The sequence below is a fragment of the Rattus rattus genome, chromosome 4 (assembly GCF_011064425.1).
Source record: "Rattus rattus isolate New Zealand chromosome 4, Rrattus_CSIRO_v1, whole genome shotgun sequence".
NCBI lineage: Eukaryota > Metazoa > Chordata > Mammalia > Rodentia > Muridae > Rattus > Rattus rattus.
Window position 1 is genome coordinate 11,349,882 of NC_046157.1, and position 11,332 is coordinate 11,361,213.

An 11,332-nucleotide genomic window follows, 5' to 3' on the forward strand; every position below is an offset into this window, starting at 1 on the left:
GAAGTCTTAATTTAACATCATATGCTCTTCCACATTCTAAACAAATATTCTAGAGGTGGAAACTGAATAAATTGTGATATTGCCATCAGACACCTCATTGGATGGTGGGATTTTGACAGTGAGGACTTAGGCAAATTCTAAGGAAGCCTGGCAAATATAGTGAAAATTATGCAAGAATACACAGCTATCATTACAAAAGAGTGACAGTTTGGGGGCCATCTACCTGAGAACTGGTAGAAAAGGCTCGTCAGTGGAAAAAGGGGAGGTTAACCCAATAAGGGTATAGTCAATCTTTTCTTGAGGAGGTAAGGATGGGAAACAACCTGTGCTATTAAAGGGTGCCTTGAGGCCCAGGGGGTTGAGAGGTGAGCAGTCAAATGTTCTGCCTGGCTCAGCAGAAACCTTGCACTCTTGATCTTGGAAGTCAGGTGAGCTGAACTTTAGGCTAAATTCTCTTTCTCCTGAAACTCTAATAGGAAACTATCATTGAAGCCCTCTTTAGGGAGCTCTTTCATAGAATAATGGGGACCCACTGAACTCTAAATTAAAAACAAATTCATTTTGTCAATATCTGGGGCCTGTCCTGCTGGGTCTCATCAATGCGACATTTCTGAGGGCAGTTCCACCTGATCCCTCACCTCTTCCTGTGTTCCTTCCGTGGATATTGGCCATCTACCAAATGATGGAGGTTGAACCTCCACAATAATGGTGTACAGTGTTTTTCCATTAGCTGATGATTGCCTCACCTTTAATCTATGTCTGCTTTGTTTCCAGACTAGATACAAGCTCTTTCTAGTTTCTCAGCCAAAAAGCTCACCTCTAGGAGCCTCCTCCAGAGGAAGTATCTCCCCATATGTATCGGCCTTTATCTACACAAGGGGTTTCAATAACCACTACTTAAAAAGACATTATGTTATTATTATTATTATTATTATTATTATTATTATTATTTACAATCAGCCATTGTCCCCCCTCCCATTTCCTCATCCATACCTCTCCCTGTCTTGAGGATGCTCTTCCCACTAGCCCTTTCATCTCCTGGGCCTCAAGTTTTTCAAGGGATTAGGCATGGCTTCTCCCAGAAGCCAGACTACATAATCGTTTAGTTTGTTGGGGGGTGGGTCAGACCAACTATGCATGCTGCCTTGTTTGTGGCTCAGTGTCTGGGAGCTCCCAGGGGTCTGGGTTAGTTGAGACTGCTGGTCTACCTATGGGGTCACCCTCCCCTTCAGTTTCTTCATCCTTCCCCTAATTCAACCATAAAGGGTTTAACTTAAGTCCAATGGTTGGGTATAAGTATCTGCATTTGTTCAGTTAACTGACCGTTGGGCCTCTCAGAGGACAGCCATACTAGGCTTCTGTCTGTAAGCACACCACAACATTAGTCATAGTGTCAAGTCTTGGTCCCCACCAACCCCCACGAGATGTTTTATTTTTGAGATTATAATTATATAACTTCCCCTGGTGATCCAACAACAAAGATTTATCTTTTAAAAAATGTGGGAAGGTCCAGTCCACAAGGTAGGTGAGCAAGCAAGGGGGACATGCCAGTGAATTGCTTTCATGTTCCTGCCTTGAGTTCCTGGCTTGATTTTTTCTTGATGATGAACTGTAACCTGTAAAAAAAAAACCCTTTTCTCCCCAAGTTCCTTGTGGTCAACATGTATCACAGCCACGAAAGAAAATAAGACAATATGTTTATTGGCCATTTTGTACTTTGTCTTGTGTGATCTATTTATTTTATTGTTTGGATGATTTACTCTCTTGATATATATGGTAACACACATACGCACACAAAAACACATACACAATATATGTAATCCTCTCTGGGGCATTGCCAGCAAATTTTTTCTCTTTAGGGTTAGTCTTCAATTAAAACTGTTTCCTGTATGTATGGAAACCCTTGGAAGCCTTTTAATTTCATTTTCCTATCCTGCCCTTATTTCCAGATAGACTGGAGTCTTGTGCAAGAAGTCTTACCTATGCCTATATCTTAAAGTTTACTCCCCATGTTTCTTCTAACATTTTAGAATTTCAGGTCTTTCACTACGTTACTTTGGTCCTTTTGGAGATGTTTTTGTACACGGTAAGAAGGATCTAGGACCATTCATCGGCGTGGAAGTCATTTTAGTTTTTTCCAGAGCCATTTGTTGAGAGGCTTTCCTTTCTCCTTTTAGTCATTCTTGATGAAGCTCAGATGATTGTGATTATGTGAGGTTATGCTTAAGATCTTCACTCTATGTCATTTATCATATCATCTTGAGAAAAGGCCACGTCAGCACAATGACATGGATTTTTGGTTGAGACAATAACCAAATTAGAGCTGTCATTATCTAATCTGGATGTTTTGGGGTAGAAACTCACAAAACCTACTTTCTCCTTCACAGTGGAATCTACAGCCAGATTATGCACACAAGTTCACTGTAATGCAGAGTCAAGAAAGAAACAGTCAGCTTAGCAACAATGCAGCATCTACATGCTCTACCCTATACTCTCCTGTGCCTCAATTTTCTTTTCTTCCTTTTCTTCCTCCTCTTTCCTTTCCACCACCACCACCACCTACCCACCTCCTCCCTCCTCCTCCTCCTCCTCCTCCTCCTCCTTCTCCTTCCTCTCCTTCTTCCTCTCCTCCTCCTCCTCCTCTTCTTCCTTCTTCTTCTTCTTCTTCTTCTTCTTCTTCTTCTTCTTCTTCTTCTTCTTCTTCTTCTTCTTCTTCTTCTTCTCCTTCTCTCCTCCTCAACAGGCTATCACCTCCTCCTTCTTTTAATTTCTGCAGGGAAAAATATTTTGAGGAAGATGGAAAATTTGCTCCAATGCCCAGATTTTATCAGTTTTTCCAAGATTTAATAATCATGAAGAAGCACAATCTCGTAGTAACCAACATGCGCTTTGGGACAATCTCTAGAGACTGTCTCAAGCTCTCAAGGCAGTGTCCTCAGAACTCGGGCGAGGCATTGGCCACACCATGGAGAGCCTGTGGCAGCCTGCTAGTGAGAGTTTCTGCTGCCGGGTGGGAGAGGAAGGCTCTTCATGATGAGGTAAGTCTTCGCACAGCATTTCCTGCATGCTAACCTCTTGCACAGCAAACAGGCTGGAGTTTATGTAGAATGGACTGAGAACTTGAAATCATATGGGTTGGAGTCTTCATGGAATTGCTCATGTATAGTAGTCAGTCTAGGTTTGCACAGCAACCATATTCTCCAGCACTGAGTGTGACCCTCTTCCCTTCCCACTCATAGCACTAGCCATTCCTATATGTCCCATAATGACTTCAAGTCTATATGCTCCCCTCAGCTCCAGCTTCTGACCACTGTGCTAAAACATTCTGGATCACTACATCATCTCTATATAGCAAAATTGTTTCCTTGCTATGATTATCATCCTCTAGTTTCATCATCTTTCCCCACAAGAGTAACCCAGTACTTGGCTACTAGTACATGCCAAACCTCCATTGTGTATACATGAGGCACACCTCAGCTAGCCACTCAGTCTCCTTACCCTTGCTGTTGTTCGTATGTTGTAACAGACCAAAAGATATCACTTTTGGGGACGAGGGCGGCTCACCTTGTGGTGATTGAGGTAATCTAGAAGTTCTGAAGATGTTGCATGATGCCTTCTATAATTCATAAGATAACTATAACTCTATCTCCACTGTTGTTTCATCCACCTTCTCGAGCTGCACTCCCCATTGCAGGATAATGCTATTTCAAAATCTTAAGCAGAAATGGCTCAGGGGATATTTACTGAACATCTACTTAGCCGTGCTCCTCTTTCAGGAACAGAGGATACACACACACACACACACACACACACACACACACACACACACACACAGGCACACACACACACACTAGCCCATAAATTTTAGGTACATCACAGTGAGGAAGCTAGATCATGCAGGAGAGCTTACAACATGAGGAAATGTCAAATGGTAACATGGGTGGAACAAAGAGTTATTCAGTGTTTCTCATCAGTCTCTCTAACATAGTCCCAAAATGGACCTTTTGGTGAGCCTCTTTGTACTAATCTTAATGGACTCAGTCTATTACTATAACATATCTAATCTGGTCATAATTTTATCTTCTTCATGAATGAAAACCTATGAGCCTGCTAAAATCCAGCACTGGATCTGCAAACACACACCTCACCCTAATAATACTCATTTTCGAATCCAATCATTCAAAAGTCCCCAGTTATCCATACTGTTTTAAGAAATTCAATGCTGTAGAAAGTGAACTCATGAATTTTCAACTATCTTGATATTCAGGAATTTGGGAATCATCTCTAGCCTTGCTCATGCAGAGCTGGCCAAGGTTTCTTCAGAAGAATCCAAGAATAGCAACATACGGAGGTATTATTTGCATGTTCATAGAGCTGCACCTGGGACTGTAGTAGAAATGCTGGGCTCTTTTAGACTATTGTAACACCTGGGTTTATCTTTGCAGACAGTTACCACAATCTGTGCAGCTTCCTGGCCCAGCAGACAGATTCCGTGGTGCTATCGGTTTGGGTGGTACCTGGAGACAATTGGTGGTTTTATCTGTGTGAGTGAATTTTCAGGTACACATTTGGGTGACTCTAGGCAACAGAAAAGGGTCCTGACCTTATGTACTCTCTGTATATGTTCCCATGAACATGTACACCCCACTTTCAAAACAGTAGAAGTCTTGAAATATATTCATTCGTGGGAAGTACATTGGTGAACTGTGACAGATGGAATATAAAACTATAGAGTACTGGGCTTCTATGGAATAGTATAGACAGACATAGTAGAGAACCAGGAAGGGCATTTGAGGATGGAAAAAGGAACGTAATGTAAAACCAGAAGTGACATTTATGTCATTGTCATGAAAATAAATTAATTAAATTCAAAATTACTTTCCCAGACATACAGAGATAGACAGGAGTTGGAAATACAGAAAAGAATAACCGATACTGAATTCAAGTTATCTCTTCATTTGGTTGAGTTATGTTGTCTTTGGGAACAATGAATTTGCAATTAAATTGGCAAGTGGTCAAAGGTAGACTGAAGTCATGACTATAGCTGGCTGATGGGTCTGATTGATGCAACAATAAAATAACGACTGTGTGAAACCGCTGTGAATGAAAGTGAGGCATAACTTCAGACTAACCCTTGTCTTTTGGAAATAAAAAGCTTCTATGAAAGGATGGACGACAGAAATGGATATATTATTGTTTGGAACAAAACCAGTTTGCAGAACTAAGTGAAAAAGAATTTGAAAACTGCCCTGCTAGATTCTGCTACTTCAATGGCTACCATTAAGTGGTCTTCTTATACTCCAACATCCTCAAATGGATATAAAAACTGATTGGAAGGCTAGAGCAAACTCACTTAGCCTCTCTTTTCCTTTCTGGTGGCATAGGGACATTTCGTAACACTTTTTCCAGATTTCAGAGAGACCTTTACTCATCTGAACTTCCCCAGGTCTGAATTTCCAATATGAAACCCATCTCTGGGATTCCCTAAATGGAACTACCAGGCAGTGTGCAAGCACCTGATCTGAAATCTGGAAGGGAATTTATAGTGTGGAATTCAAAACTGTATTAGAGTGGCAAGTGGGATGCTTGTTGAGAGGGGCTTGGGACTGCCGGAAGGCTACTGAGCTATGCTGCTGTAAGCAACTATAACTTCAGTCATCGATCCTAGCCTCCCCCCTTACGCACTTCTCCCTCCATCCTTAGCTCCTCCTTGCCCATTCTTCCTGTCCCTCCTCTTAATTCCCTTTCCTCATTTTTATCTTCTTCTGACCTTCCTTTCCTAGAAGCAACGTCTCTTGACTCGTAAGTCTCTGAAACTCTGTTGACAGGAAGTGGTAACATCAATCATCTCCCTGGAACTTTTTCTTTTTTCCACAGAGTGGAAGTGGGGAGTGGATAGAGACTCTTCCAATTGGTCATGATGGCTTCACTAGTCCTTGGCTTTTGAAGTAACGCGCTGGTGAAAGCAGAGACTACTGAGCCACAACAGGTACCACATTTGAGTTCAGTGCCCTTAAGCTTGCTTCTGTTAATGCAACTTTTAACCCAGTGGTGCTTATGTTACAGCTCCTGTGTGTATGTGTAAAAGTCAACTCCACTTCCAGGCCTTGACAAACGCTCATGTTCTAGTTCCTAAATCTCTAGAGTGCTAAATCCTCTCCCCTTAAGGTAGTGATTCCTGCCTCTGTTGTTCTAATTGCCCGTGTTGGCAGCCTGTTTTTGCATCTTTATTTATATAAATGAAATAAGTCTGCTGCTATTGTTGCCAATGAGTCTTTGATTCTGTTCAGTGTTGCCATACATAAGGCTTTTGATGCTTCAAGACTACTTTGAAGTTTTGTTAAGGCTTCTAGCTTCTTCCAAGAGCTACAAATACCACTTCAAAAGTGCCCACTGGGCTTTGTGCCTCTACATATGCACCACATGGTGTGCTGCTTTGCCTCTGGACCCCCTGTTCCAATTCTCTATTCTGTAGTCACCACTGCCGTCAGTTCTTTCTTTCTGTGATTAGCTCATTGCATTAATGATAATAGTATCATTGTCTCGCTTGGGTCATCTCAATATTATCTCGTTTGGAAGCTACAGGGTCTTGGTGGGAAGGTGATAGGAAAAAGTCTGGTGAAAGCTGTTTAAAATAGTGGGTGGGTTGCTTGCAAGAACATCTAGTGGCTGAGTTGTGTAGCTTGTTGCTTCCTCAAGGTATGTATGTTCTTCAAAGTGATCAGTGCTGGCATAAGGATAGCCCAGATGAGTGTGTGTGTAATAGTCATTTTTTAAAAATAAGCCAGGGTATTGGAGAAGAATTTAAGCATTTTCAATTAGAGAGTCTAATTGTCCCATCTCCTAACACTTGCATTTATTTCTAGGAAAATAAACATCAGAAGGTTCACTTACATTAAGACAGCATGCTATTAATTATTAATATAACCAGCATTACTAGTATAACATTGATGGAAAATTTAAAGAACAGTGGTTTTGGCAATGCTCAATGGATGTTTGAGGCAGCAGAGAGCCCGAACCCTTAACCTGTCCCAGTGGAACCAGCAGAGCTTCCATCACTGTTTCTGGATCTTTGCTGATTGTTCTGCTTCTAAAAGCAACAACTTTGAGCTTTCCTGATCCTTACTGGGGTTTACTCATCTATAAGGAATCATTTGTTTTTTACACATGGAAGAAGGTTTATTGGGACAATGGAGACAAGGGGAGGACAAGAGAGGGTGGAGAGAGAAAGAGAAGAGAAAAAGAGAAGAGAGAAAAAGAGAAAGAGAAAGAGAAAGAGAAAGAGAAGGAGAAAGAGAAAGAGAAGACGAAGGGGGTAGAAAGTCTCTGCCTATGGAAATCATATGGGTTGGAATGGAAAACCTATCCTCCCCTGACTCCCCAACAGGTTTCTCAAAATCCATAGAAATGGGGATACCTCTTTACTTTGCTAGGCTCATTCTGAGCATTTTAATCAGGCTCTTTTTCTAATGAGAGTAGAAAGGATGCTGTTTAAATGGCCTCCAGTGGCCTATGTGTGTATATTGCTGTCTTGAGTTTGTTTGTTTCTTCTTGGTACCGCAAAGCTTCCTGACCACAGTCACCCTTGTATTCCCTAAGGATTGCCTAATACCTCCATCTACTTCATGAAGAATCCTAATGACCTATAGGGTGACCCCTCCCGGGTGGTGGCATGTGGAGAAATATGGAGGTGGGACTGTGGCCGTTGTCATCCAGGCATTACTAAGCTTCCCAAGTCTTCCTAGCATCCGTTGCTCAAGTGCTCATTACTCAGCTATACAAGCAGTCAATTTCAAATTACCATCCATCAACAAACCAAAATGTCCCATTCCTCTGCTTGACATACTCATGATAGCTGTGTGTAAATACATGGACATTGACTTCTCCTGAAAAGATGCACTGTCTTAATGGTACTTTTATGCCTCCAGACAGCTGGAAAAAAGTATAGCAAATGGCTCAGCTCGATAACATCCCTAGAAGGTTCAAGAGTAAAAAGCCTCCTGCCTGGGTTTTCAGGACCTTTCAATGGGACTGCCTATCTGGAAATAAAACATATTTTTAGACACAGAGGTTTCACCTCTCCTAATGAGGACAAGATCCCATTACTCAACTTCACAAGCATTCTAGTGACCTGTGAGAATGACCCCCCTGCGTGATGATGCCTTGCTCTATAAGAGCGTTTTAGAAGACCAGGGGTCCCTGTAACCTGGTACCATGTAGAAGATGGATTTCCGCGGATGCATCTTTTTTTTTTTGTTTTGATACTCATCTATTCTCTTTTTCCCTGCTCCATAAAAATTGCAAAAGCTGTTTCCAGTTACATAAAGGGGCATATGACAGTTGCCTTTGGCTTTAGTGTGGAACAAGATAGCAACTACTTGTTCTGATTTTTCTTTCCCTAGTTTGGTTTATTGGGTAAGGAGATGCTGCAGAAGCCATGTATGATCCAAGAAGGAAGAGAGTAGGTAAAGCAAGAACTGGTAGCTTTGTATTCAAAGAAAGATTGGACTGTATGTTTCTTTCCAGAGTTGACAACATCAGTGTAACCACACTTTCTACTGCTTCATTCATTTTTTAGAAATAAATGTCCAAGTGGAAAAATGTCCTTAAATTTCTGAAGACTTCTCTAAGAGGTTGTGCAGAATAAATTCCATCATCTAGTCACTATCACAGGTTAACCTGTACTCACATGATGACACAGAAAAAGGATCTTTCTTGCTATTGTTTTCCTAAGGCCAAGTCACATGATCATTTTTATCAATTTGGACAATTTTCTCAATTTATTCTGATAAATGTCATTTCACAGACCCCTCTTATGTTGAATTAGAGTTTGACATCAGTGGAATTCAAGAAACAGAGACAGAAAAAAGTCAATGAGGAAGGGTAAAGGGATGAGTGAACTTTGGGATGCCATGTGTTTTTTCTCTGGGATCACATTTCAGTGGAATCTAAATCAGACCTCAGTCTACCATGAGATGTTTCTCAGGTCACAGTTATGAGGTGAGTGTTTGAGGTCACCTGGTGTTTGGAAGGTATGCCATTAGGTGAGGAAGGTGCTAAATTCATGTGTCACCTCAAGTTTTCAAGGTCCCTGCCCTTGCTTAGCCTATACCACTCTTTCTTAGTTGATAGGGACTTCAAAATTCTCTTCAATGCATGTTGAAGTCAGTCATCACAGTTAGGTTGTTGTTGTTATTTAAGGGTCCATTTTCAAAAATTTGCCAAGTGGCAGTTAATCAAACCCTACTTTCAAAATACTGAAATAATAAGGTCTTTGTCTTTTTGTCTTCTGTACCAACGTACCTTGTTTTTGATTGTAGTACCCTCAGGTGTGAATGATGGAGGAATGAGGTCATGTTTGCATCCTGAATCTTTGTAACTATGGAAATATCAGGACAGAGGATGCATGTCATTTTTTTACCATTCTTCTGTTGATGGATATCTCTGAGTTCTGTTTCTAACTCTCAATAGTGTAGCAATAAAATAGTATCATAAATATCTATAGGAGATATTGACTTAGAATTCTTTGGGTACTTATTCATTCTCTTTTGGTTTTGTCAATCTTTCTTATAATCATTTTAACACATTTCTGGAATCTCATCTACATCTATGACATATTTGGCCATTATTAGGGTAATTAACTTTTGAAAAAATTGTGTTTCCTTTAAAAATTATGTGTTTCTATGTTGGAATTTCTGTACCTTGGCCATGTTACTGGTTGGGGCTTTTTAATCTTTTGTAGTCTATCAACTGAAAATTTCTTTTTTTTAAAAATTAATTAATTTATTTATTTACCATTCCAAATGTTTTATTTCTGGTCCCCCCCTCACGAGTTCTTCCCTCATCCCCCCACCCCAGTACATCAAGTCTCTGCAGGATTAGGTGCATCCTCTCCCATTGGTCAGACAGAAGCCCTCTACTAAGTATGTGGTGGGGGTCTCAGAAACAAACCCATGTATGCTCTTTGGTTTGTAGCTCAGTCTCTAGGAGCTCCCAGGGATTCAGGTTAGATCTTCCTGTAGTGTTGCCACCCCTTCAGGGCCTTCCCTTCCACTAACTCTTTCTGTCTCTAAACTCCATTCAGTATGTGGCTGTGGATATCTGTATCTGTCTCAGCTAGCCGATGGAAGCAGGCCTGTCCAGAGGGACAGCCATGCTGGGCTCCTGTCTGCAAGCAGAATATAGCATCACTAATAGTGTCAGGGTTGGTACCTGCACATAGGATGGGTCTCAAGTTGGGCTGGTCACTGGTCAGCCATTCTTTCAGTCTCTGTTTCATCTTTGTCCCTGCATTTCTTTTAGACAGGACCTATTTTTGAAAGGTTTTTATAAAGATGAATTAGTGTCCCCATCCTTCCACTAGGGTCTTATCTGGCTACAGGAGGTAATAGTCTCTTCCAGGTTCCTTATCCCCCACTGTTGGACATTAATCCACTTTGGAATGTGAATGTGGACTGAGGTTACAACAGTGTTGAGCTACAGCTTCTTGCCACTGTACATGAAGTACTGTTTATGACTGAACTCTCACCCACATATGTAAGGCACTAGTCCCAATCTCCTTCAAGAACTTAGATGGATAATGAAGTTAATTTCAAAGGCAACCACATAACTCTTGAATAAAGCAGTGTTAGAATACCAGCAAAACTCACATTCAAAACATCACAATTCTGATAACCAAAAAGCAACACCATATACTTTAAAATACGAGTTAATGAGTGCATTACATAAAGGTAACAAGATGAAAGTGGCAGCTAAGCAGTGATAGAAAATTGAAAGAGGGGGGTTAGGGGAGGGAAAGGGAGGAGTAGGAGAGGGAAAGCAAACAGGATTTAAAAGAAGAAGGAAGGAATCAGTGAAAGATTATACTGTAGGATAAGTAAGGATGAAACTGAACCAACAAAGACCCAGTAGAACTACAGCGACAAGCAACAAACCCGTGCAGAAAGGGACAAACATTTGTATGGAGTTAAATAGCGACAGAGAAAGAAGAAGAACACGACTGAGGACATAAGATGTATTAAATGGGAAGAAAGGAGTAATGAAAATTAAAATTATAGGCCAGATATGATTGCTTGCTATTCCACCCTTGGCACTCAGAGGATTCGGAGGAGACCACAATCCTATACACTAGAAGGAGAAATGAAAAATAAAATTAGCTTACCCATTCCTTTTCCCTCCTTGCCTTGGTAGTATACATGCACCCAGTGGCCTATGTCTATCTTGGCCCTTGGCTGCAGCTGAATCTGTTCCTGTTCCCAGCCCTCCAATTTATTATTGTTGGTTTCTTGATCTCAAGGTGTCTTGTCTTTGGACTTGAGTTCTGCTGTGTTCT

The 11,332-nt window shown here is 41.1% G+C and overlaps 1 pseudogene; it reads left to right on the forward strand.

Annotated features, from left to right (window-relative positions):
• Positions 1-2,852: 2,852 nt before the first annotated feature.
• Positions 2,853-8,387, forward strand: LOC116897830 (annotated as a pseudogene).
• The last annotated feature ends 2,945 nt before the right edge of the window (positions 8,388-11,332 follow it).